General features: G+C 41.6%; 9 non-coding genes across 9 annotated transcripts; all 9 read right to left on the bottom strand.

The window, feature by feature from the left end:
• Positions 1-271: 271 nt before the first annotated feature.
• LOC142142105 (small nucleolar RNA U3) lies at positions 272-489 on the bottom strand. Its single transcript, XR_012689044.1, has one exon. It is a non-coding gene; the product is annotated as a small nucleolar RNA U3 (small nucleolar RNA).
• A 1940-nt stretch (positions 490-2429) lies between these two features.
• On the bottom strand, positions 2430-2647 carry LOC142142134 (small nucleolar RNA U3). The gene has a single exon (XR_012689069.1). It is a non-coding gene; the product is annotated as a small nucleolar RNA U3 (small nucleolar RNA).
• A 1937-nt stretch (positions 2648-4584) lies between these two features.
• On the bottom strand, positions 4585-4802 carry LOC142142104 (small nucleolar RNA U3). The gene has a single exon (XR_012689043.1). It is a non-coding gene; the product is annotated as a small nucleolar RNA U3 (small nucleolar RNA).
• Positions 4803-6738: 1936 nt separating this feature from the next.
• On the bottom strand, positions 6739-6956 carry LOC142142217 (small nucleolar RNA U3). The gene has a single exon (XR_012689143.1). It is a non-coding gene; the product is annotated as a small nucleolar RNA U3 (small nucleolar RNA).
• Positions 6957-8892: 1936 nt separating this feature from the next.
• LOC142142194 (small nucleolar RNA U3) lies at positions 8893-9110 on the bottom strand. The gene has a single exon (XR_012689122.1). It is a non-coding gene; the product is annotated as a small nucleolar RNA U3 (small nucleolar RNA).
• Positions 9111-11044: 1934 nt separating this feature from the next.
• LOC142142175 (small nucleolar RNA U3) lies at positions 11045-11262 on the bottom strand. Its single transcript, XR_012689105.1, has one exon. It is a non-coding gene; the product is annotated as a small nucleolar RNA U3 (small nucleolar RNA).
• A 9952-nt stretch (positions 11263-21214) lies between these two features.
• LOC142142103 (small nucleolar RNA U3) lies at positions 21215-21432 on the bottom strand. Its single transcript, XR_012689042.1, has one exon. It is a non-coding gene; the product is annotated as a small nucleolar RNA U3 (small nucleolar RNA).
• A 1945-nt stretch (positions 21433-23377) lies between these two features.
• On the bottom strand, positions 23378-23595 carry LOC142142054 (small nucleolar RNA U3). Its single transcript, XR_012688998.1, has one exon. It is a non-coding gene; the product is annotated as a small nucleolar RNA U3 (small nucleolar RNA).
• Positions 23596-25529: 1934 nt separating this feature from the next.
• On the bottom strand, positions 25530-25747 carry LOC142142053 (small nucleolar RNA U3). Its single transcript, XR_012688997.1, has one exon. It is a non-coding gene; the product is annotated as a small nucleolar RNA U3 (small nucleolar RNA).
• Between the last annotated feature and the right edge of the window lie 1141 nt (positions 25748-26888).

The raw sequence follows: 26888 nt of genomic DNA, 5'->3' as shown, positions 1-26888 counted from the left end.
TCCTCGTCTTACTCTATCAACAAGGTTTCCCATTCCTCAATGATTTTTAGATATCTTTGGCTCACTACAACAGAAGCACATAACCCAGGTTCTCTCAGCTGCACCAATCTCAGGCCAGATGACCAAAGTAGCTTGTCCTTATTAAGAAAACCATTTCTAATATCATAAGACAGAACTTTACAAAAACAACAGCAAAGCAAATCCAGCTATACTGAAATCTCGGCTTAAGTTCTATCAAAACATTCTCTGTTGTTGACAATTCAGAAACTCAACCACTCAGCTGGTGATTTCACTCCTCTACTCTTCCACAAAGGAAAAGAGAAACAGTCATCAAAAGCAGATAGTAGCTACCATAAAGCAGCACTACAAGCTCACTTCACACTCAAGAGAAATCATTAAAACTCTTCCTCATGGTTGGTGAGTCTGTACACTTTAGAGCACATTTCCAAATGTATAAACTATAGAAATGATCCCTGAAAGTATAGTCTTAACAAACTACTCTTCCATTAAGACACCAGCTGACATGGCAGCCTTTTTAATATTATAGCGATTTTTAACGTTTTTCGTGTTGAATTTCTAGTTTTATTTTTTGGATGGTGATAAAGAATACTGCATTTATATTTAGAACCAACAATGTTCTCAACTGAATTTAATGAATATTTTGTTCTACTTTTGAGCACTCATTTGCTTATTTGTCATGGTGAAGTCGGAAGGGGATTTAGCTACTATCTTACAGACATGAAGTGCAGGGAGCCTATGCGGTCCTTCTATAGATGGCCACATGGCATACTACTCACAGTGGTCGCATAATCTATTCAGCTGTAGTACAATATTCTATGAATGAATGATGTGGCCGCCTATGCACAGACTACATATGGTGTCTACCATGGCAGCCCCCCACACACACACACTGGGTAAACACAAAACAAAAACAGAAAAGTTAAAATAAAACTTGAAGAAGCAAAAAAAATATAAAAAAGTTGGTGATCTGCAGTGCAGCCCGGGCAGGGGCAGGCTGGGTTCGGGGGCCGGGAGGCATCTCCCCCTTGGGTCGGTCCCATAGAGGGCTACTTTGGGCTGGGTCACTGGGCCACCTGCATTTTTTTCCTTTAAAAGGTTCCTAATTGGCTGCTGAATCGAGTCTTGTCCCCTGAGCTAAAATTTGCCAGCCCTCCCCTGGGCCCTGGTAGTTAGTACCCTACCCCCCATCAGCATCCCTGGTCATATCTTGTTCCTAATGTCTTGAATTGTACCAGAAAGTATGAATGATTATGTTTTACGGTGTATTGTGCTTACAGCTTCGCTGCAACGTAATACATTTGAACGTAATGTATTGTATGTTTTCTGTACCTTTATACAAAATAAAGATACATATTCAATCAAAAATTGTAAATCAATATTTGGCAGGTGTGGGTCTCAAATTGTTTGAAATTATCCAAAAACAAATTCCGGTACAATTACAATGAAATACAGATCCGAATTAAAATAGTAAGAACTAAAAACATTCATAATGGGAAAGAAAACTATGTATGGGCTGGAAGCTTGTGAGAAGGGCCCTTTAACCTCTCATACAAGTAACGCCATCATACTCCCAACAAGCAGAGGCGCGCAAACAATGCAACATAAAATGTTTTGATAACCTAATACCAACAAATTGCTTTCCCAGTTACATTTTTTTTTTTTTTTTTTTTTTAAATCCTCTTATATATTGAAAGCCTGGGATCATGCTTTTGGGTCACTGAGCGCAAAAAATGTGTAAAAACACAAAAAAGTGCACAGGGTGCGGAACATCAAGCCCTCCTTAAAAGTGGAAGGTCCCCTTTATCTCCAACACCAAAAGGGGTCTTTTGGCCCCCCTTCACCGCAAAGCTCGGTGGTGTCCCTTTAGCCCTGGGTTTTGTCGAAGGTTTCCCCAGGGCAACTGAACTTTTGCCGCCCCCTTGAAAAGGGGAACCTCAGGCCACACCTCTACTCTAGATTGTGGTGAGGAGCTCATAGGGTCATCTGCACCCACCAATCTGTAAAATTTAAAAACAACAGTTGAGGTGACAAACCAAAGAGATGAATAAATAAGTAAGTGCAGAGCAAGTATGGCCCCAGTCTAATGGACAGGCTATTACAAAAATATGCTGTAAAAGAAATATTGGAAAAAACATGGTCCTCGTCTTACTCTATCAACAAGGTTTCCCATTCCTCAATGATTTTTAGATATCTTTGGCTCACTACAACAGAAGCACATAACCCAGGTTCTCTCAGCTGCACCAATCTCAGGCCAGATGACCAAAGTAGCTTGTCCTTATTAAGAAAACCATTTCTAATATCATAAGACAGAACTTTACAAATACAACAGCAAAGCAAATCCAGCTATACTGAAATCTCGGCTTAAGTTCTTTCATAACATTCTCTGTTGTTGACAATTCAGAAACCCAACCACTCAGCTGGTGATTTCACTCCTCTACTCTTCCACAAAGGAAAAGAGAAACAGTCATCAAAAGCAGATAGTAGCTACCATAAAGCAGCACTACAAGCTCACTTCACACTCAAGAGAAATCATTAAAACTCTTCCTCATGGTTGGTGAGTCTGTATACTTTAGAGCACATTTCCAAATGTATAAACTATAGAAATGATCCCTGAAAGTATAGTCTTAACAAACTACTCTTCCATTAAGACACCAGCTGACATGGCAGCCTTTTTAATATTATAGCGATTTTTAACGTTTTCCGTGTTGAATTTCTAGTTTTATTTTTTGGATGGTGATAAAGAATACTGCATTTATATTTAGAACCAACAATGTTCTCAACTGAATTTAATGAATATTTTGTTCTACTTTTGAGCACTCATTTGCTTATTTGTCATGGTGAAGTCGGAAGGGGATTTAGCTACTATCTTACAGACATGAAGTGCAGGGAGCCTATGCGGTCCTTCCATAGATGGCCACATGGCATACTACTCACAGTGGTCGCATAATCTATTCAGCTGTAGTACAATATTCTATGAATGAATGATGTGGCCGCCTATGCACAGACTACATATGGTGTCTACCATGGCAGCCCCCCACACACACACACTGGGTAAACACAAAACAAAAACAAAAAAGTTAAAATAAAACTTGAAGAAGCAAAAAAAAATATAAAAAAGTTGGTGATCTGCAGTGCAGCCCGGGCAGGGGCAGGCTGAATTCGGGGGCCGGGAGGCATCTCCCCCTTGGGTCGGTCCCATAGAGGGCTACTTTGGGCTGGGTCACTGGGCCACCTGCATTTTTTTCCTTTAAAAGGTTCCTAATTGGCTGCTGAATCGAGTCTTGTACCCTGAGCTAAAATTTGCCAGCCCTCCCCTGGGCCCTGGTAGTTAGTACCCTACCCCCCATCAGCATCCCTGGTCATATCTTGTTCCTAATGTCTTGAATTGTACCAGAAAGTATGAATGATTATGTTTTACGGTGTATTGTGCTTACAGCTTCGCTGCAACGTAATACATTTGAACGTAATGTATTGTATGTTTTCTGTACCTTTATACAAAATAAAGATACATATTCAATCAAAAATTGTAAATCAATATTTGGCAGGTGTGGGTCTCAAATTGTTTGAAATTATCCAAAAACAAATTCCGGTACAATTACAATGAAATACAGATCCGAATTAAAATAGTAAGAACTAAAAACATTCATAATGGGAAAGAAAACTATGTATGGGCTGGAAGCTTGTGAGAAGGGCCCTTTAACCTCTCATACAAGTAACGCCATCATACTCCCAACAAGCAGAGGCGCGCAAACAATGCAACATAAAATGTTTTGATAACCTAATACCAACAAATTGCTTCCCCAGTTACATTTTTTTTTATTTTTTTTATTTCCTCTTATATATTGAAAGCCTGGGATCATGCTTTTGGGTCACTGAGCGCAAAAAATGTGTAAAAACACAAAAAAGTGCACAGGGTGCGGAACATCAAGCCCTCCTTAAAAGTGGCAGGTCCCCTTTATCTCCAACACCAAAAGGGGTCTTTTGGCCCCCCTTCACCGCAAAGCTCGGTGGTGTCCCTTTAGCCCTGGGTTTTGTCGAAGGTTTCCCCAGGGCAACTGAACTTTTGCCGCCCCCTTGAAAAGGGGAACCTCAGACCACACCTCTACCCTAGATTGTGGTGAGGAGCTCATAGGGTCATCTGCACCCACCAATCTGTAAAATTTAAAAACAACAGTTGAGGTGACAAACCAAAGAGATGAATAAATAAGTAAGTGCAGAGCAAGTATGGCCCCAGTCTAATGGACAGGCTATTACAAAAATATGCTGTAAAAGAAATATTGGAAAAAACATGGTCCTCGTCTTACTCTATCAACAAGGTTTCCCATTCCTCAATGATTTTTAGATATCTTTGGCTCACTACAACAGAAGCACATAACCCAGGTTCTCTCAGCTGCACCAATCTCAGGCCAGATGACCAAAGTAGCTTGTCCTTATTAAGAAAACCATTTCTAATATCATAAGACAGAACTTTACAAAAACAACAGCAAAGCAAATCCAGCTATACTGAAATCTCGGCTTAAGTTCTATCAAAACATTCTCTGTTGTTGACAATTCAGAAACTCAACCACTCAGCTGGTGATTTCACTCCTCTACTCTTCCACAAAGGAAAAGAGAAACAGTCATCAAAAGCAGATAGTAGCTACCATAAAGCAGCACTACAAGCTCACTTCACACTCAAGAGAAATCATTAAAACTCTTCCTCATGGTTGGTGAGTCTGTACACTTTAGAGCACATTTCCAAATGTATAAACTATAGAAATGATCCCTGAAAGTATAGTCTTAACAAACTACTCTTCCATTAAGACACCAGCTGACATGGCAGCCTTTTTAATATTATAGCGATTTTTAACGTTTTTCGTGTTGAATTTCTAGTTTTATTTTTTGGATGGTGATAAAGAATACTGCATTTATATTTAGAACCAACAATGTTCTCAACTGAATTTAATGAATATTTTGTTCTACTTTTGAGCACTCATTTGCTTATTTGTCATGGTGAAGTCGGAAGGGGATTTAGCTACTATCTTACAGACATGAAGTGCAGGGAGCCTATGCGGTCCTTCCATAGATGGCCACATGGCATACTACTCACAGTGGTCGCATAATCTATTCAGCTGTAGTACAATATTCTATGAATGAATGATGTGGCCGCCTATGCACAGACTACATATGGTGTCTACCATGGCAGCCCCCCACACACACACACTGGGTAAACACAAAACAAAAACAGAAAAGTTAAAATAAAACTTGAAGAAGCAAAAAAAATATAAAAAAGTTGGTGATCTGCAGTGCAGCCCGGGCAGGGGCAGGCTGGGTTCGGGGGCCGGGAGGCATCTCCCCCTTGGGTCGGTCCCATAGAGGGCTACTTTGGGCTGGGTCACTGGGCCACCTGCATTTTTTTCCTTTAAAAGGTTCCTAATTGGCTGCTGAATCGAGTCTTGTCCCCTGAGCTAAAATTTGCCAGCCCTCCCCTGGGCCCTGGTAGTTAGTACCCTACCCCCCATCAGCATCCCTGGTCATATCTTGTTCCTAATGTCTTGAATTGTACCAGAAAGTATGAATGATTATGTTTTACGGTGTATTGTGCTTACAGCTTCGCTGCAACGTAATACATTTGAACGTAATGTATTGTATGTTTTCTGTACCTTTATACAAAATAAAGATACATATTCAATCAAAAATTGTAAATCAATATTTGGCAGGTGTGGGTCTCAAATTGTTTGAAATTATCCAAAAACAAATTCCGGTACAATTACAATGAAATACAGATCCGAATTAAAATAGTAAGAACTAAAAACATTCATAATGGGAAAGAAAACTATGTATGGGCTGGAAGCTTGTGAGAAGGGCCCTTTAACCTCTCATACAAGTAACGCCATCATACTCCCAACAAGCAGAGGCGCGCAAACAATGCAACATAAAATGTTTTGATAACCTAATACCAACAAATTGCTTTCCCAGTTACATTTTTTTTTATTTTTTTTAAATCCTCTTATATATTGAAAGCCTGGGATCATGCTTTTGGGTCACTGAGCGCAAAAAATGTGTAAAAACACAAAAAAGTGCACAGGGTGCGGAACATCAAGCCCTCCTTAAAAGTGTCAGGTCCCCTTTATCTCCAACACCAAAAGGGGTCTTTTGGCCCCCCTTCACCGCAAAGCTCGGTGGTGTCCCTTTAGCCCTGGGTTTTGTCGAAGGTTTCCCCAGGGCAACTGAACTTTTGCCGCCCCCTTGAAAAGGGGAACCTCAGGCCACACCTCTACCCTAGATTGTGGTGAGGAGCTCATAGGGTCATCTGCACCCACCAATCTGTAAAATTTAAAAACAACAGTTGAGGTGACAAACCAAAGAGATGAATAAATAAGTAAGTGCAGAGCAAGTATGGCCCCAGTCTAATGGACAGGCTATTACAAAAATATGCTGTAAAAGAAATATTGGAAAAAACATGGTCCTCGTCTTACTCTATCAACAAGGTTTCCCATTCCTCAATGATTTTTAGATATCTTTGGCTCACTACAACAGAAGCACATAACCCAGGTTCTCTCAGCTGCACCAATCTCAGGCCAGATGACCAAAGTAGCTTGTCCTTATTAAGAAAACCATTTCTAATATCATAAGACAGAACTTTACAAAAACAACAGCAAAGCAAATCCAGCTATACTGAAATCTCGGCTTAAGTTCTTTCAAAACATTCTCTGTTGTTGACAATTCAGAAACCCAACCACTCAGCTGGTGATTTCACTCCTCTACTCTTCCACAAAGGAAAAGAGAAACAGTCATCAAAAGCAGATAGTAGCTACCATAAAGCAGCACTACAAGCTCACTTCACACTCAAGAGAAATCATTAAAACTCTTCCTCATGGTTGGTGAGTCTGTACACTTTAGAGCACATTTCCAAATGTATAAACTATATAAATGATCCCTGAAAGTATAGTCTCAACAAACTACTCTTCCATTAAGACACCAGCTGACATGGCAGCCTTTTTAATATTATAGCGATTTTTAACGTTTTTCGTGTTGAATTTCTAGTTTTATTTTTTGGATGGTGATAAAGAATACTGCATTTATATTTAGAACCAACAATGTTCTCAACTGAATTTAATGAATATTTTGTTCTACTTTTGAGCACTCATTTGCTTATTTGTCATGGTGAAGTCGGAAGGGGATTTAGCTACTATCTTACAGACATGAAGTGCAGGGAGCCTATGCGGTCCTTCCATAGATGGCCACATGGCATACTACTCACAGTGGTCGCATAATCTATTCAGCTGTAGTACAATATTCTATGAATGAATGATGTGGCCGCCTATGCACAGACTACATATGGTGTCTACCATGGCAGCCCCCCACACACACACACTGGGTAAACACAAAACAAAAACAGAAAAGTTAAAATAAAACTTGAAGAAGCAAAAAAAATATAAAAAAGTTGGTGATCTGCAGTGCAGCCCGGGCAGGGGCAGGCTGGGTTCGGGGGCCGGGAGGCATCTCCCCCTTGGGTCGGTCCCATAGAGGGCTACTTTGGGCTGGGTCACTGGGCCACCTGCATTTTTTTCCTTTAAAAGGTTCCTAATTGGCTGCTGAATCGAGTCTTGTCCCCTGAGCTAAAATTTGCCAGCCCTCCCCTGGGCCCTGGTAGTTAGTACCCTACCCCCCATCAGCATCCCTGGTCATATCTTGTTCCTAATGTCTTGAATTGTACCAGAAAGTATGAATGATTATGTTTTACGGTGTATTGTGCTTACAGCTTCGCTGCAACGTAATACATTTGAACGTAATGTATTGTATGTTTTCTGTACCTTTATACAAAATAAAGATACATATTCAATCAAAAATTGTAAATCAATATTTGGCAGGTGTGGGTCTCAAATTGTTTGAAATTATCCAAAAACAAATTCCGGTACAATTACAATGAAATACAGATCCGAATTAAAATAGTAAGAACTAAAAACATTCATAATGGGAAAGAAAACTATGTATGGGCTGGAAGCTTGTGAGAAGGGCCCTTTAACCTCTCATACAAGTAACGCCATCATACTCCCAACAAGCAGAGGCGCGCAAACAATGCAACATAAAATGTTTTGATAACCTAATACCAACAAATTGCTTTCCCAGTTACATTTTTTTTTATTTTTTTTAAATCCTCTTATATATTGAAAGCCTGGGATCATGCTTTTGGGTCACTGAGCGCAAAAAATGTGTAAAAACACAAAAAAGTGCACAGGGTGCGGAACATCAAGCCCTCCTTAAAAGTGTCAGGTCCCCTTTATCTCCAACACCAAAAGGGGTCTTTTGGCCCCCCTTCACCGCAAAGCTCGGTGGTGTCCCTTTAGCCCTGGGTTTTGTCGAAGGTTTCCCCAGGGCAACTGAACTTTTGCCGCCCCCTTGAAAAGGGGAACCTCAGGCCACACCTCTACCCTAGATTGTGGTGAGGAGCTCATAGGGTCATCTGCACCCACCAATCTGTAAAATTTAAAAACAACAGTTGAGGTGACAAACCAAAGAGATGAATAAATAAGTAAGTGCAGAGCAAGTATGGCCCCAGTCTAATGGACAGGCTATTACAAAAATATGCTGTAAAAGAAATATTGGAAAAAACATGGTCCTCGTCTTACTCTATCAACAAGGTTTCCCATTCCTCAATGATTTTTAGATATCTTTGGCTCACTACAACAGAAGCACATAACCCAGGTTCTCTCAGCTGCACCAATCTCAGGCCAGATGACCAAAGTAGCTTGTCCTTATTAAGAAAACCATTTCTAATATCATAAGACAGAACTTTACAAAAACAACAGCAAAGCAAATCCAGCTATACTGAAATCTCGGCTTAAGTTCTTTCAAAACATTCTCTGTTGTTGACAATTCAGAAACCCAACCACTCAGCTGGTGATTTCACTCCTCTACTCTTCCACAAAGGAAAAGAGAAACAGTCATCAAAAGCAGATAGTAGCTACCATAAAGCAGCACTACAAGCTCACTTCACACTCAAGAGAAATCATTAAAACTCTTCCTCATGGTTGGTGAGTCTGTACACTTTAGAGCACATTTCCAAATGTATAAACTATATAAATGATCCCTGAAAGTATAGTCTTAACAAACTACTCTTCCATTAAGACACCAGCTGACATGGCAGCCTTTTTAATATTATAGCGATTTTTAACGTTTTTCGTGTTGAATTTCTAGTTTTATTTTTTGGATGGTGATAAAGAATACTGCATTTATATTTAGAACCAACAATGTTCTCAACTGAATTTAATGAATATTTTGTTCTACTTTTGAGCACTCATTTGCTTATTTGTCATGGTGAAGTCGGAAGGGGATTTAGCTACTATCTTACAGACATGAAGTGCAGGGAGCCTATGCGGTCCTTCTATAGATGGCCACATGGCATACTACTCACAGTGGTCGCATAATCTATTCAGCTGTAGTACAATATTCTATGAATGAATGATGTGGCCGCCTATGCACAGACTACATATGGTGTCTACCATGGCAGCCCCCCACACACACACACTGGGTAAACACAAAACAAAAACAGAAAAGTTAAAATAAAACTTGAAGAAGCAAAAAAAATATAAAAAAGTTGGTGATCTGCAGTGCAGCCCGGGCAGGGGCAGGCTGGGTTCGGGGGCCGGGAGGCATCTCCCCCTTGGGTCGGTCCCATAGAGGGCTACTTTGGGCTGGGTCACTGGGCCACCTGCATTTTTTTCCTTTAAAAGGTTCCTAATTGGCTGCTGAATCGAGTCTTGTCCCCTGAGCTAAAATTTGCCAGCCCTCCCCTGGGCCCTGGTAGTTAGTACCCTACCCCCCATCAGCATCCCTGGTCATATCTTGTTCCTAATGTCTTGAATTGTACCAGAAAGTATGAATGATTATGTTTTACGGTGTATTGTGCTTACAGCTTCGCTGCAACGTAATACATTTGAACGTAATGTATTGTATGTTTTCTGTACCTTTATACAAAATAAAGATACATATTCAATCAAAAATTGTAAATCAATATTTGGCAGGTGTGGGTCTCAAATTGTTTGAAATTATCCAAAAACAAATTCCGGTACAATTACAATGAAATACAGATCCGAATTAAAATAGTAAGAACTAAAAACATTCATAATGGGAAAGAAAACTATGTATGGGCTGGAAGCTTGTGAGAAGGGCCCTTTAACCTCTCATACAAGTAACGCCATCATACTCCCAACAAGCAGAGGCGCGCAAACAATGCAACATAAAATGTTTTGATAACCTAATACCAACAAATTGCTTCCCCAGTTACATTTTTTTTTTTTTTTTATTTCCTCTTATATATTGAAAGCCTGGGATCATGCTTTTGGGTCACTGAGCGCAAAAAATGTGTAAAAACACAAAAAAGTGCACAGGGTGCGGAACATCAAGCCCTCCTTAAAAGTGGAAGGTCCCCTTTATCTCCAACACCAAAAGGGGTCTTTTGGCCCCCCTTCACCGCAAAGCTCGGTGGTGTCCCTTTAGCCCTGGGTTTTGTCGAAGGTTTCCCCAGGGCAACTGAACTTTTGCCGCCCCCTTGAAAAGGGGAACCTCAGGCCACACCTCTACCCTAGATTGTGGTGAGGAGCTCATAGGGTCATCTGCACCCACCAATCTGTAAAATTTAAAAACAACAGTTGAGGTGACAAACCAAAGAGATGAATAAATAAGTAAGTGCAGAGCAAGTATGGCCCCAGTCTAATGGACAGGCTATTACAAAAATATGCTGTAAAAGAAATATTGGAAAAAACATGGTCCTCGTCTTACTCTATCAACAAGGTTTCCCATTCCTCAATGATTTTTAGATATCTTTGGCTCACTACAACAGAAGCACATAACCCAGGTTCTCTCAGCTGCACCAATCTCAGGCCAGATGACCAAAGTAGCTTGTCCTTATTAAGAAAACCATTTCTAATATCATAAGACAGAACTTTACAAAAACAACAGCAAAGCAAATCCAGTTATACTGAAATCTCGGCTTAAGTTCTTTCATAACATTCTCTGTTGTTGACAATTCAGAAACCCAACCGCTCAGCTGGTGATTTCACTCCTCTACTCTTCCACAAAGGAAAAGAGAAACAGTCATCAAAAGCAGATAGTAGCTACCATAAAGCAGCACTACAAGCTCACTTCACACTCAAGAGAAATCATTAAAACTCTTCCTCATGGTTGGTGAGTCTGTACACTTTAGAGCACATTTCCAAATGTATAAACTATAGAAATGATCCCTGAAAGTATAGTCTTAACAAACTACTCTTCCATTAAGACACCAGCTGACATGGCAGCCTTTTTAATATTATAGCGATTTTTAACGTTTTCCGTGTTGAATTTCTAGTTTTATTTTTTGGATGGTGATAAAGAATACTGCATTTATATTTAGAACCAACAATGTTCTCAACTGAATTTAATGAATATTTTGTTCTACTTTTGAGCACTCATTTGCTTATTTGTCATGGTGAAGTCGGAAGGGGATTTAGCTACTATCTTACAGACATGAAGTGCAGGGAGCCTATGCGGTCCTTCCATAGATGGCCACATGGCATACTACTCACAGTGGTCGCATAATCTATTCAGCTGTAGTACAATATTCTATGAATGAATGATGTGGCCGCCTATGCACAGACTACATATGGTGTCTACCATGGCAGCCCCCCACACACACACACTGGGTAAACACAAAACAAAAACAAAAAAGTTAAAATAAAACTTGAAGAAGCAAAAAAAATATAAAAAAGTTGGTGATCTGCAGTGCAGCCCGGGCAGGGGCAGGCTGAATTCGGGGGCCGGGAGGCATCTCCCCCTTGGGTCGGTCCCATAGAGGGCTACTTTGGGCTGGGTCACTGGGCCACCTGCATTTTTTTCCTTTAAAAGGTTCCTAATTGGCTGCTGAATCGAGTCTTGTCCCCTGAGCTAAAATTTGCCAGCCCTCCCCTGGGCCCTGGTAGTTAGTACCCTACCCCCCATCAGCATCCCTGGTCATATCTTGTTCCTAATGTCTTGAATTGTACCAGAAAGTATGAATGATTATGTTTTACGGTGTATTGTGCTTACAGCTTCGCTGCAACGTAATACATTTGAACGTAATGTATTGTATGTTTTCTGTACCTTTATACAAAATAAAGATACATATTCAATCAAAAATTGTAAATCAATATTTGGCAGGTGTGGGTCTCAAATTGTTTGAAATTATCCAAAAACAAATTCCGGTACAATTACAATGAAATACAGATCCGAATTAAAATAGTAAGAACTAAAAACATTCATAATGGGAAAGAAAACTATGTATGGGCTGGAAGCTTGTGAGAAGGGCCCTTTAACCTCTCATACAAGTAATGCCATCATACTCCCAACAAGCAGAGGCGCGCAAACAATGCAACATAAAATGTTTTGATAACCTAATACCAACAAATTGCTTCCCCAGTTACATTTTTTTTTTTTTTTTTATTTCCTCTTATATATTGAAAGCCTGGGATCATGCTTTTGGGTCACTGAGCGCAAAAAATGTGTAAAAACTAGGGATGTGCACCGGCGACTTTTGAGGTCCCGTGTTTTGTGTTTTGGATCCGGATTTTCGTTATTTTTGAGGTTCGGATTTGTCTCGCAAAACACTTGACGAAAGGTCTCGGTTCGGATTTAAGGTATTGGATTCGGATTTTTTTTGAAAAAAACATAAAAAGTTTAAAAATCAAGTTTTTGGGCTTATTTTCACTCCTAGGCTATTATTAACCTCAATAACATTCAATAACAAGCATTTCCACTAATTTACAGTGTATTCTGAATCTGAACACCTCACAATATAGTTATTAGTCCAAAACGTTGCAACAAGGTATCTTTCTGGACTGCGTAGAGGAGTGGGTCACCACAATATATATTAAAAACCCTGAACTTTTATGATTCGCACCAATAATTGTACCTGGACTGCGTAGAGGAGTGGGTCACCACAATATATTAAAAACCCTGAACTTTTATGAATCGCACCAATAAATGTACCTGGACTGCGTAGAGGAGTGGGTCACCACAATATATATAATAAGAAAACCATCAACTGGTTTGATTCGCACCAATAAATGTACCTGGACTGCGTAGAGGAGTGGGTCACCACAATATATTAAAAACCCTGAACTTTTATGAATCGCACCAATAAATGTACCTGGACTGCGTAGAGGAGTGGGTCACCACAATATATTAAAAACCCTGAACTTTTATGAATCGCACCAATAAATGTACCTGGACTGCGTAGAGGAGTGGGTCACCACAATATATTAAAAACCCTGAACTTTTATGAATCGCACCAATAAATGTACCTGGACTGCGTAGAGGAGTGGGTCACCACAATATATATAATAAGAAAACCATCAACTTGTTTGATTCGCACCAATAAATGTACCTGGACTGCGTAGAGGAGTGGGTCACCACAATATATTAAAAACCCTGAACTTTTATGAATCGCACCAATAAATGTACCTGGACTGCGTAGAGGAGTGGGTCACCACAATATATTAAAAACCCTGAACTTTTATGAATCGCACCAATAAATGTACCTGGACTGCGTAGAGGAGTGGGTCACCACAATATATTAAAAACCCTGAACTTTTATGAATCGCACCAATAAATGTACCTGGACTGCGTAGAGGAGTGGGTCACCACAATATATATAATAAGAAAACCATCAACTTGTTTGATTCGCACCAATAAATGTACCTGGACTGCGTAGAGGAGTGGGTCACCACAATATATTAAAAACCCTGAACTTTTATGAATCGCACCAATAAATGTACCTGGACTGCGTAGAGGAGTGGGTCACCACAATATATTAAAAACCCTGAACTTTTATGAATCGCACCAATAAATGTACCTGGACTGCGTAGAGGAGTGGGCACTGGGCACCACAATAAAATATATAAAAAACCTTCAACAGGTCTGCATTACACTACACATACGGCTGCTCCTCCATCCTCTCCATCATATACATGTTGGAGTTTTAGCGTGTGACAACCTCTTGTTTTTGATAATGTCAGTGCATTTTGAATATTTTTCAATTTGCCCCACACCACTGAATGTACTTTATCTATGATACGCATCTATCTATCTTGACTGCGTAGTGTGGTGGCCCCGGTACACAATTTGGTACCGGGGCCACAATAAAATAAATACACCCTCCACGTGTCAGAATTCCACCAAACAAGTATCTGGACTGCGTAGTGGGGTGGCCCCGGTACCCAACTTGATACCGGGGCCACAATAAAATAAATACACCCTCCACGTGTCAGAATTCCACCAAACAAGTATCTGGACTGCGTAGTGGGGTGGCCCCGGTACCCAACTTGATACCGGGGCCACAATAAAATAAATACACCCTCCACGTGTCAGAATTCCACCAAACAAGTATCTGGACTGCGTAGTGGGGTGGCCCCGGTACCCAACTTGATACCGGGGCCACAATACCTCCTCCAAACATGCTACAGACAATTCGTCATTGAGATCCCATTAAGTATGTTAAAGACAGACAGGGTCCAAGTGTTATTAGTTGACTTTGTAAAGAAAAAAACTGTCCCTGTTGCACATAGTCGTGCAATGAAGACTTACTTTTTCATTTAAAGGCACGATCTTTCAAGTGTAGTGTTTGTAAGTCTAAGTCATATTATACTTTTGGTAAAATTGGTTTTTTTTGTTCCTCTTTATGTTAATTAATTAGTAATAGAATTAAAGTAGGAAATAGAAATAAATAGAATTAAAGTAGGAAATAGAGTGGTATAGAGTTGTAGTGTGGTATAGATAGAGTGGTCCACACAATATAATAATAAAACCCTCAACTGGTCTGAATTCCACCAAACAAGTATCTTGACTGCGTAGTGTGGTGGCCCCGGTACACAATTTGGTACCGAGGCCACAATATAATTAAAAAACCCTCCACGTGTCGGAATTCCACCAAACAAGTATCTGGACTGCATAGTGGGGTGGCCCCGGTACCCAATTTGATACCGGGGCCACAATACCTCCTCAAAACATGCTCCAGACAATTCGTCATTGACAGACCCCAGACAGACAGGGTCGTAGTGTTATTGTTTGACTTTGTAAACCCAAAAAAATGTCCCTGTTGCACTTGCACATAGTCGTGCAATCAAGACTGACTTTTTCATTTAAAGGCACGATCTTTCAAGTGTAGTGTTTGTAAGTCTAAGTCATATTATACTTTTGGTAAAATTGGTTTTTTTTGTTCCTCTTTATGTTAATTAATTAGTAATAGAATTAAAGTAGGAAATAGAATTAAATAGAATTAAAGTAGGAAATAGAGTGGTATAGAGTTGTAGTGTGGTATAGATAGAGTGGTCCACACAATATAATAATAAAACCCTCAACTGGTCTGAATTCCACCAAACAAGTATCTGGACTGCGTAGTGTGGTGGCCCCGGTACACAATTTGGTACCGAGGCCACAATATAATTAAAAAACCCTCCACGTGTCGGAATTCCACCAAACAAGTATCTGGACTGCATAGTGGGGTGGCCCCGGTACCCAATTTGATACCGGGGCCACAATACCTCCTCAAAACATGCTCCAGACAATTCGTCATTGACAGACCCCAGACAGACAGGGTCGTAGTGTTATTGTTTGACTTTGTAAACCCAAAAAAATGTCCCTGTTGCACTTGCACATAGTCGTGCAATGAAGACTGACTTTTTCATTTAAAGGCACGATCTTTAAAGTGTCAGAAAGAGAGAGAAGACACAGGAGAGGAGAGTTGTAGCTGGGGACCTGGGGTGGAAGCTCCCAGGCTCCCCCAGCATTGCCTGGAAGTCTGAGCGTGGTGACTGAGCCAGGGCAAGGAATGTGTGCCCTGGATGAGGGGGAGAACTCCATGCCACTATAGTGAACCCAAGAGAGAGGGGGACACTGCACATGGAAGAGGCCCTGGAGTGAGGGCTGCTACAAGAGGCATGGTAGCTGTAGTGTCAGATCCTGAGGCTGAGAGTACACAGAGTGACGTGTCAGAGCACAGGAGACATTATCCCCGCAGAGGAGGGATGAGCTGCAGTTGAGAGGTCTGCTGTTGAAATAGGACATGCACACTTTAACAAACCAATCATTTCAGCGACAGGGCCTACCAAACAACTTTGACTGAAATGATTGGTTTGTTTGGGCCCCCACACCAAAAAAGCTATTCATCTCTCCCTGTACAGACTAAACAGGCTCTACTGAGGCAAGATGTCGTCCTCATCCTCAACCTCTGATTCCTCTCCCCCTACAGTGTGTACTTCCTCCTCATCACACATTATCAATTCGTCCCCGCTGGACTCCACAACCACAGGTCCCTCTGTAGTATCTGGAGGGCAGTGCTGTACTTCATTGAGGAATTGATTATTCATTTTTATAAACATCATTTTTTCAACGTTGTGAGGAAGCAACCTCCTTCGCCGCTCACTGACCAGGTTCCCCACTGCACTAAAAACTCTTTCCGAGTACACACTGGAGGGGGGACAACTCAGGTAAAATAGAGCCAGTTTGTACAGGGGCTTCCAAACTGCCTTTTTTTCCTGCCAGTAACAATATGGACTGTCTGACATGTCTACTTGGATGGTGTCAGCAAAGTAATCATCCACAATTTTTTCTATTGTGACAGCATCCAATGCAGCGAGAGTAGACATGTCTGCAATGGTTGGCAGGTCCTTCAGTCCGGACCAGATGTTATCAGCATCCCCGCCAGTGCCTCTTTTGGGAAAACTGAGCTTTTTCCTCGCAGCCATAGATGTGGAAGAAAATGAGGGTGGAGCTGTTGGCATGTCACGGTCCTCTTCAGAGGACAATCTCCTGACCAGCAGGTCTTTGCACCGCTGTAGATTTGTGTCCGCCGGAAACAGAGACACAACATACGCTTTAAACCGAGGATCGAGCACGGTGGCCAGAATGTATTCCTCTGACTTTAAAAGAGTGACCACCCTCGGATCCTGGCAAAGCGTACGAAGGGCTACATCCACAAGAGCTACATGCTTGCTGTAATCGCAATGGCTTACCAGCTCCTCCCTCACTTTCTCCAGCTGCTTCTGCAACAGCCTGATCAGGGGAATGACCTGACTCAAGCTGGCAGTGTCGGAACTGACTTCTCGTGTGGCAAGTTCAAATGGCTGCAGAACCTTGCACAACACGGAAATCAGTCTCCACTGCGCTTGACTCAGGCGCATCCCCACTCCTTTGCCTATGTCGTAGGTGGCTGTGTAGGCCTGAATGGCCTTTTGCTGCTCCTCCATCCTCTGCAGCATATAGAGGGTGGAGTTCCAGCGCGTCACAACCTCTTGTTTGAGGTGATGGCAGGGCAGGTTCAAGCTTTTCTGATGTGCCTCTAGTCTGCGGTAGGCACTGGCTGAATGCCGAAAGTGTCCAGCAATTTTGCGGGCCACCGCAAGCATCTCCTGCACACCCCTGTCACTCTTGAGGTAATGCTGCACCACCAAATTAATGGTGTGGGCAAAACATGGGACGTGCTGGAAATTGCCCATATTTAATGCCCGCACAATGTTACTGGCATTGTCTGACACCACAAATCCCCATGAGAGTCTAAGTGGGGTAAGCCACTGGGAGATAATTTCCCTCATTTTCTCTAATATGTTGGCAGCGTTGTGCCTCTTATTAAAGCCTGTAATGCACAATGTTGCCTGCCTTTGCATGAGCAGCCATTTTGTAGATGCTGCTACTGATGCAGCTGTTGCTGTTGCTGCGGAAGGGGATGCATCTACCCAGTGGGCTGTCACAGTCATATAGTCCTTCGTTTGCCCAGAACCACTTGTCCACATGTCCGTGGTTAAGTGGACAGTGGGTACAACCGCATTTTTAAGAGCACTGAGGACACTTGATCGTACTTCTCTGTACATTTTTGGTATCGCCTGCCTAGTGAAGTGGAATCTCGAGGGGATTTGGTACCGGGGACACAATACCTCCATCAACCCTCTAAATCCCACTCCACTGATGGCGGACACCGGGCGCACGTCTAACACCAACATTGCAGTTACAGCCGCAGTTATACGCTTTGCAATAGGGTGACTACTATCGTATTTGGTGGTCATGGCAAACGACTGTTGGACGGTCAATTGTTTGGTGAAAGACTTAGCGGTCTTACGACTTCCCCTCTGGGAAGATGACCGACTAACAGCAGCAACAGCAGCAGTGGCAGTAGTAGGCGTACCGCTGCAGGATTCCTCGGATGAATCCCGTATTGAGGAGGACTCAGTCTGGCTGGTGACTTGGGCTGCAGGACTGAATCTGATGGAGATTGTGGAGGAAGTTGACGAGGAGGGTGTTGCTGGTGTGTATCCAACTGGACCACGGGATTTAGGTGTCCCTGTACCGATGAGGGTCCTAGCCCCAGTTCCTGAACTAACCACTGAACTATGAAGGTTATTCAGGTGACGTATAAGGGAGGATGTTCCTAGGTGGGCAAGATCCTTACCCCTGCTTATTTGAGCTTTACATAAGCTACATATTGCCATACATTGGTTGTCTGGATTTGGATAAAAATAACTCCAGACCGAAGAGGTGCATTTTTTGGTCTTCTGACCAGGCATGACGATGGGCTTTTTCATCCCATGGACATCAGCTGTTTCCCCCCCTGGTGCCTCATTTACAATAACCACATCACCATCCTCATCATCAAGTTCCTCCACAGCGCCAGCTACATCATCAATAGCCTCCTCCCGAGCCACCTCTTCCCGTACAGTGATGGGAAGGTCAGGCTTGACAACCACCAACACCCTTGGACTCGCCTTGGGGATTTGTGATAATTTCTCTTTAGAAGGCAGAGTTGTTTGCTGTTTTGTTGCTGACAGCATAACTCTCTTCAATTTTTTGTAGGGGGGGGGAGGAGGAGGAGGGCTAAGATCCGTGGGTGAAGCTGAACCACTAGTCATGAACACGGGCCAGGGCCTAAGCCGTTCCTTGCCACTCCGTGTCGTAAATGGCATATTGGCAACTTTACGTTTCTCCTCAGATGATTTTAAGTTTCTCTTTTTGCTACTTTTTCTTAACTTGGGCTTTTTGGATTTTACATGCCCGGTACTACGAGATTGGGCATCGGGCTTGGAAGACGACGTTGATGGCATTTCATCGTCTATGTCATGACTAGTGGCAGCAGCTTCAGCATTAGGAGGAAGTGGGTCTTGATCTTTCCCTACTTTATCCTCCAAATTTTTGGTCTCCATTATATGTAGCACAAGATACTGCAGAATGTGTGAACTTGGTAATATTGCAGTACCAATGGACTTATACTGCTGGATTGGTTTTGCAAATTTGGTTATAATTATTATATATTTTTATTTTTATTTTAATTTTTTATTTTTTTTTATTTTTTTTTTATTTTTTACAAACTTGGGAATAATGGGGAAATAACTATGCCCTTAGAAGCACAGAGCACAGGACACAGCACCACTGGACTGAACAGGACACGGCACAGGACCCAGCAGCACTACGGAACTCAGCAGGACAGAGCACAGGACACAGCACCACTGGACTGATACTGCAGAATGTGTAAACTTTGTAATATTGCAGTACCACTGGACTTTTACTGCTGAATGTGTGAACTTGGTAATATTGCAGTACCAATGGACTTATAATGCTGGATTGGTTTTGCAAATTTGGTTATAATTATTATATATTTTTTTTTTTTTAAAATTTTTTATTTTTTTTTACTTTTTGTTTATTTTTTACAAACTTGGGAATAATGGGGAAATAACTATGCCCTTAGAAGCACAGAGCACAGGACACAGCACCACTGGACTGAACAGGACACGGCACAGGACCCAGCAGCACTACGGAACTCAGCAGGACAGAGCACAGGACACAGCACCACTGGACTGATACTGCAGAATGTGTAAACTTTGTAATATTGCAGTACCACTGGACTTTTACTGCTGAATGTGTGAACTTGGTAATATTGCAGTACCAATGGGCTTATACTGCAGGATTGGTTGTGAAAATTTTGTGGTAATTAAAAAATATTAAAGTAGTTTTTGGTATTTTATAAAAAAAACTTTTTTTTATTTTTTTAAACACAGGGGAATATTGGGGAAATAACTATGCCCTTAGAAGCACAGAGCACAGGACACAGCACCACTGGACTGAACAGGACACAGCACAGGACCCAGCAGCACCACTGACCTCAGAAGGACAGAGCACAGCACACAGCACCACTGGACTGATACTGCAGAACACAGCACAGCACAGCACAGCACAGCACAGCACAGCACAGCACAGCACTAAACAGCACAGCACTAAACAGCACAGCACTAAACAGCACAGAGGACCACCTAACACACCCTCCCTCTACCCTGATCAATGCCCGAGTGAAGATGGCGGCGACTAGCGGGGAATTTATAGGATCCGAGTATCGCGAGATCCGACAACGGGATTATGAGTCAGAGCCTCAGTTTCACTTTTGAATTTGGCGCCAATACCCGGATCTGTCTCGGATCCGACTCGGATCCGCAACGTTCGGGTGGGCTCGGATTTCAGAAATCCGAGCGCGCTCATCCCTAGTAAAAACACAAAAAAGTGCACAGGGTGCGGAACATCAAGCCCTCCTTAAAAGTGGCAGGTCCCCTTTATCTCCAACACCAAAAGGGGTCTTTTGGCCCCCCTTCACCGCAAAGCTCGGTGGTGTCCCTTTAGCCCTGGGTTTTGTCGAAGGTTTCCCCAGGGCAACTGAACTTTTGCCGCCCCCTTGAAAAGGGGAACCTCAGGCCACACCTCTACCCTAGATTGTGGTGAGGAGCTCATAGGGTCATCTGCACCCACCAATCTGTAAAATTTAAAAACAACAGTTGAGGTGACAAACCAAAGAGATGAATAAATAAGTAAGTGCAGAGCAAGTATGGCCCCAGTCTAATAGACAGGCTATTACAAAAATATGCTGTAAAAGAAATATTGGAAAAAACATGGTCCTCGTCTTACTCTATCAACAAGGTTTCCCATTCCTCAATGATTTTTAGATATCTTTGGCTCACTACAACAGAAGCACATAACCCAGGTTCTCTCAGCTGCACCAATCTCAGGCCAGATGACCAAAGTAGCTTGTCCTTATTAAGAAAACCATTTCTAATATCATAAGACAGAACTTTACAAAAACAACAGCAAAGCAAATCCAGCTATACTGAAATCTCGGCTTAAGTTCTTTCAAAACATTCTCTGTTGTTGACAATTCAGAAACCCAACCACTCAGCTGGTGATTTCACTCCTCTACTCTTCCACAAAGGAAAAGAGAAACAGTCATCAAAAGCAGATAGTAGCTACCATAAAGCAGCACTACAAGCTCACTTCACACTCAAGAGAAATCATTAAAACTCTTCCTCATGGTTGGTGAGTCTGTACACTTTAGAGCACATTTCCAAATGTATAAACTATAGAAATGATCCCTGAAAGTATAGTCTTAACAAACTACTCTTCCATTAAGACACCAGCTGACATGGCAGCCTTTTTAATATTATAGCGATTTTTAACGTTTTTCGTGTTGAATTTCTAGTTTTATTTTTTGGATGGTGATAAAGAATACTGCATTTATATTTAGAACCAACAATGTTCTCAACTGAATTTAATGAATATTTTGTTCTACTTTTGAGCACTCATTTGCTTATTTGTCATGGTGAAGTCGGAAGGGGATTTAGCTACTATCTTACAGACATGAAGTGCAGGGAGCCTATGCGGTCCTTCCATAGATGGCCACATGGCATACTACTCACAGTGGTCGCATAATCTATTCAGCTGTAGTACAATATTCTATGAATGAATGATGTGGCCGCCTATGCACAGACTACATATGGTGTCTACCATGGCAGCCCCCCACACACACACACTGGGTAAACACAAAACAAAAACAGAAAAGTTAAAATAAAACTTGAAGAAGCAAAAAAAATATAAAAAAGTTGGTGATCTGCAGTGCAGCCCGGGCAGGGGCAGGCTGGGTTCGGGGGCCGGGAGGCATCTCCCCCTTGGGTCGGTCCCATAGAGGGCTACTTTGGGCTGGGTCACTGGGCCACCTGCATTTTTTTCCTTTAAAAGGTTCCTAATTGGCTGCTGAATCGAGTCTTGTCCCCTGAGCTAAAATTTGCCAGCCCTCCCCTGGGCCCTGGTAGTTAGTACCCTACCCCCCATCAGCATCCCTGGTCATATCTTGTTCCTAATGTCTTGAATTGTACCAGAAAGTATGAATGATTATGTTTTACAGTGTATTGTGCTTACAGCTTCGCTGCAACGTAATACATTTGAACGTAATGTATTGTATGTTTTCTGTACCTTTATACAAAATAAAGATACATATTCAATCAAAAATTGTAAATCAATATTTGGCAGGTGTGGGTCTCAAATTGTTTGAAATTATCCAAAAACAAATTCCGGTACAATTACAATGAAATACAGATCCGAATTAAAATAGTAAGAACTAAAAACATTCATAATGGGAAAGAAAACTATGTATGGGCTGGAAGCTTGTGAGAAGGGCCCTTTAACCTCTCATACAAGTAACGCCATCATACTCCCAACAAGCAGAGGCGCGCAAACAATGCAACATAAAATGTTTTGATAACCTAATACCAACAAATTGCTTCCCCAGTTACATTTTTTTTTTTTTTTTTTTTTTTTTTTATTTCCTCTTATATATTGAAAGCCTGGGATCATGCTTTTGGGTCACTGAGCGCAAAAAATGTGTAAAAACACAAAAAAGTGCACAGGGTGCGGAACATCAAGCCCTCCTTAAAAGTGGCAGGTCCCCTTTATCTCCAACACCAAAAGGGGTCTTTTGGCCCCCCTTCACCGCAAAGCTCGGTGGTGTCCCTTTAGCCCTGGGTTTTGTCGAAGGTTTCCCCAGGGCAACTGAACTTTTGCCGCCCCCTTGAAAAGGGGAACCTCAGGCCACACCTCTACCCTAGATTGTGGTGAGGAGCTCATAGGGTCATCTGCACCCACCAATCTGTAAAATTTAAAAACAACAGTTGAGGTGACAAACCAAAGAGATGAATAAATAAGTAAGTGCAGAGCAAGTATGGCCCCAGTCTAATGGACAGGCTATTACAAAAATATGCTGTAAAAGAAATATTGGAAAAAACATGGTCCTCGTCTTACTCTATCAACAAGGTTTCCCATTCCTCAATGATTTTTAGATATCTTTGGCTCACTACAACAGAAGCACATAACCCAGGTTCTCTCAGCTGCACCAATCTCAGGCCAGATGACCAAAGTAGCTTGTCCTTATTAAGAAAACCATTTCTAATATCATAAGACAGAACTTTACAAAAACAACAGCAAAGCAAATCCAGCTATACTGAAATCTCAGCTTAAGTTCTTTCAAAACATTCTCTGTTGTTGACAATTCAGAAACCCAACCACTCAGCTTGTGATTTCACTCCTCTACTCTTCCACAAAGGAAAAGAGAAACAGTCATCAAAAGCAGATAGTAGCTACCATAAAGCAGCACTACAAGCTCACTTCACACTCAAGAGAAATCACTAAAACTCTTCCTCATGGTTGGTGAGTCTGTACACTTTAGAGCACATTTCCAAATGTATAAACTATAGAAATGATCCCTGAAAGTATAGTCTTAACAAACTACTCTTCCATTAAGACACCAGCTGACATGGCAGCCTTTTTAATATTATAGCGATTTTTAACGTTTTTCGTGTTGAATTTCTAGTTTTATTTTTTGGATGGTGATAAAGAATACTGCATTTATATTTAGAACCAACAATGTTCTCAACTGAATTTAATGAATATTTTGTTCTACTTTTGAGCACTCATTTGCTTATTTGTCATGGTGAAGTCGGAAGGGGATTTAGCTACTATCTTACAGACATGAAGTGCAGGGAGCCTATGCGGTCCTTCCATAGATGGCCACATGGCATACTACTCACAGTGGTCGCATAATCTATTCAGCTGTAGTACAATATTCTATGAATGAATGATGTGGCCGCCTATGCACAGACTACATATGGTGTCTACCATGGCAGCCCCCCACACACACACACTGGGTAAACACAAAACAAAAACAGAAAAGTTAAAATAAAACTTGAAGAAGCAAAAAAAATATAAAAAAGTTGGTGATCTGCAGTGCAGCCCGGGCAGGGGCAGGCTGGGTTCGGGGGCCGGGAGGCATCTCCCCCTTGGGTCGGTCCCATAGAGGGCTACTTTGGGCTGGGTCACTGGGCCACCTGCATTTTTTTCCTTTAAAAGGTTCCTAATTGGCTGCTGAATCGAGTCTTGTCCCCTGAGCTAAAATTTGCCAGCCCTCCCCTGGGCCCTGGTAGTTAGTACCCTACCCCCTATCAGCATCCCTGGTCATATCTTGTTCCTAATGTCTTGAATTGTACCAGAAAGTATGAATGATTATGTTTTACGGTGTATTGTGCTTACAGCTTCGCTGCAACGTAATACATTTGAACGTAATGTATTGTATGTTTTCTGTACCTTTATACAAAATAAAGATACATATTCAATCAAAAATTGTAAATCAATATTTGGCAGGTGTGGGTCTCAAATTGTTTGAAATTATCCAAAAACAAATTCCGGTACAATTACAATGAAATACAGATCCGAATTAAAATAGTAAGAACTAAAAACATTCATAATGGGAAAGAAAACTATGTATGGGCTGGAAGCTTGTGAGAAGGGCCCTTTAACCTCTCATACAAGTAACGCCATCATACTCCCAACAAGCAGAGGCGCGCAAACAATGCAACATAAAATGTTTTGATAACCTAATACCAACAAATTGCTTCCCCAGTTACATTTTTTTTTTTTTTTTATTTCCTCTTATATATTGAAAGCCTGGGATCATGCTTTTGGGTCACTGAGCGCAAAAAATGTGTAAAAACACAAAAAAGTGCACAGGGTGCGGAACATCAAGCCCTCCTTAAAAGTGGCAGGTCCCCTTTATCTCCAACACCAAAAGGGGTCTTTTGGCCCCCCTTCACCGCAAAGCTCGGTGGTGTCCCTTTAGCCCTGGGTTTTGTCGAAGGTTTCCCCAGGGCAACTGAACTTTTGCCGCCCCCTTGAAAAGGGGAACCTCAGGCCACACCTCTACCCTAGATTGTGGTGAGGAGCTCATAGGGTCATCTGCACCCACCAATCTGTAAAATTTAAAAACAACAGTTGAGGTGACAAACCAAAGAGATGAATAAATAAGTAAGTGCAGAGCAAGTATGGCCCCAGTCTAATGGACAGGCTATTACAAAAATATGCTGTAAAAGAAATATTGGAAAAAACATGGTCCTCGTCTTACTCTATCAACAAGGTTTCCCATTCCTCAATGATTTTTAGATATCTTTGGCTCACTACAACAGAAGCACATAACCCAGGTTCTCTCAGCTGCACCAATCTCAGGCCAGATGACCAAAGTAGCTTGTCCTTATTAAGAAAACCATTTCTAATATCATAAGACAGAACTTTACAAAAACAACAGCAAAGCAAATCCAGCTATACTGAAATCTCAGCTTAAGTTCTTTCAAAACATTCTCTGTTGTTGACAATTCAGAAACCCAACCACTCAGCTTGTGATTTCACTCCTCTACTCTTCCACAAAGGAAAAGAGAAACAGTCATCAAAAGCAGATAGTAGCTACCATAAAGCAGCACTACAAGCTCACTTCACACTCAAGAGAAATCACTAAAACTCTTCCTCATGGTTGGTGAGTCTGTACACTTTAGAGCACATTTCCAAATGTATAAACTATAGAAATGATCCCTGAAAGTATAGTCTTAACAAACTACTCTTCCATTAAGACACCAGCTGACATGGCAGCCTTTTTAATATTATAGCGATTTTTAACGTTTTTCGTGTTGAATTTCTAGTTTTATTTTTTGGATGGTGATAAAGAATACTGCATTTATATTTAGAACCAACAATGTTCTCAACTGAATTTAATGAATATTTTGTTCTACTTTTGAGCACTCATTTGCTTATTTGTCATGGTGAAGTCGGAAGAGGATTTAGCTACTATCTTACAGACATGAAGTGCAGGGAGCCTATGCGGTCCTTCCATAGATGGCCACATGGCATACTACTCACAGTGGTCGCATAATCTATTCAGCTGTAGTACAATATTCTATGAATGAATGATGTGGCCGCCTATGCACAGACTACATATGGTGTCTACCATGGCAGCCCCCCACACACACACACTGGGTAAACACAAAACAAAAACAGAAAAGTTAAAATAAAACTTGAAGAAGCAAAAAAAATATAAAAAAGTTGGTGATCTGCAGTGCAGCCCGGGCAGGGGCAGGCTGGGTTCGGGGGCCAGGAGGCATCTCCCCCTTGGGTCGGTCCCATAGAGGGCTACTTTGGGCTGGGTCACTGGGCCACCTGCATTTTTTTCCTTTAAAAGGTTCCTAATTGGCTGCTGAATCGAGTCTTGTCCCCTGAGCTAAAATTTGCCAGCCCTCCCCTGGGCCCTGGTAGTTAGTACCCTACCCCCCATCAGCATCCCTGGTCATATCTTGTTCCTAATGTCTTGAATTGTACCAGAAAGTATGAATGATTATGTTTTACGGTGTATTGTGCTTACAGCTTCGCTGCAACGTAATACATTTGAACGTAATGTATTGTATGTTTTCTGTACCTTTATACAAAATAAAGATACATATTCAATCAAAAATTGTAAATCAATATTTGGCAGGTGTGGGTCTCAAATTGTTTGAAATTATCCAAAAACAAATTCCGGTACAATTACAATGAAATACAGATCCGAATTAAAATAGTAAGAACTAAAAACATTCATAATGGGAAAGAAAACTATGTATGGGCTGGAAGCTTGTGAGAAGGGCCCTTTAACCTCTCATACAAGTAACGCCATCATACTCCCAACAAGCAGAGGCGCGCAAACAATGCAACATAAAATG

The sequence above is a fragment of the Mixophyes fleayi genome, chromosome 2 (assembly GCF_038048845.1).
Source record: "Mixophyes fleayi isolate aMixFle1 chromosome 2, aMixFle1.hap1, whole genome shotgun sequence".
In the NCBI taxonomy this organism is placed as follows: Eukaryota; Metazoa; Chordata; class Amphibia; order Anura; family Limnodynastidae; genus Mixophyes; species Mixophyes fleayi.
The sequence above is the reverse complement of the archived record's forward strand: the minus strand, read 5'-3'. Positions and strand labels throughout refer to the sequence as shown.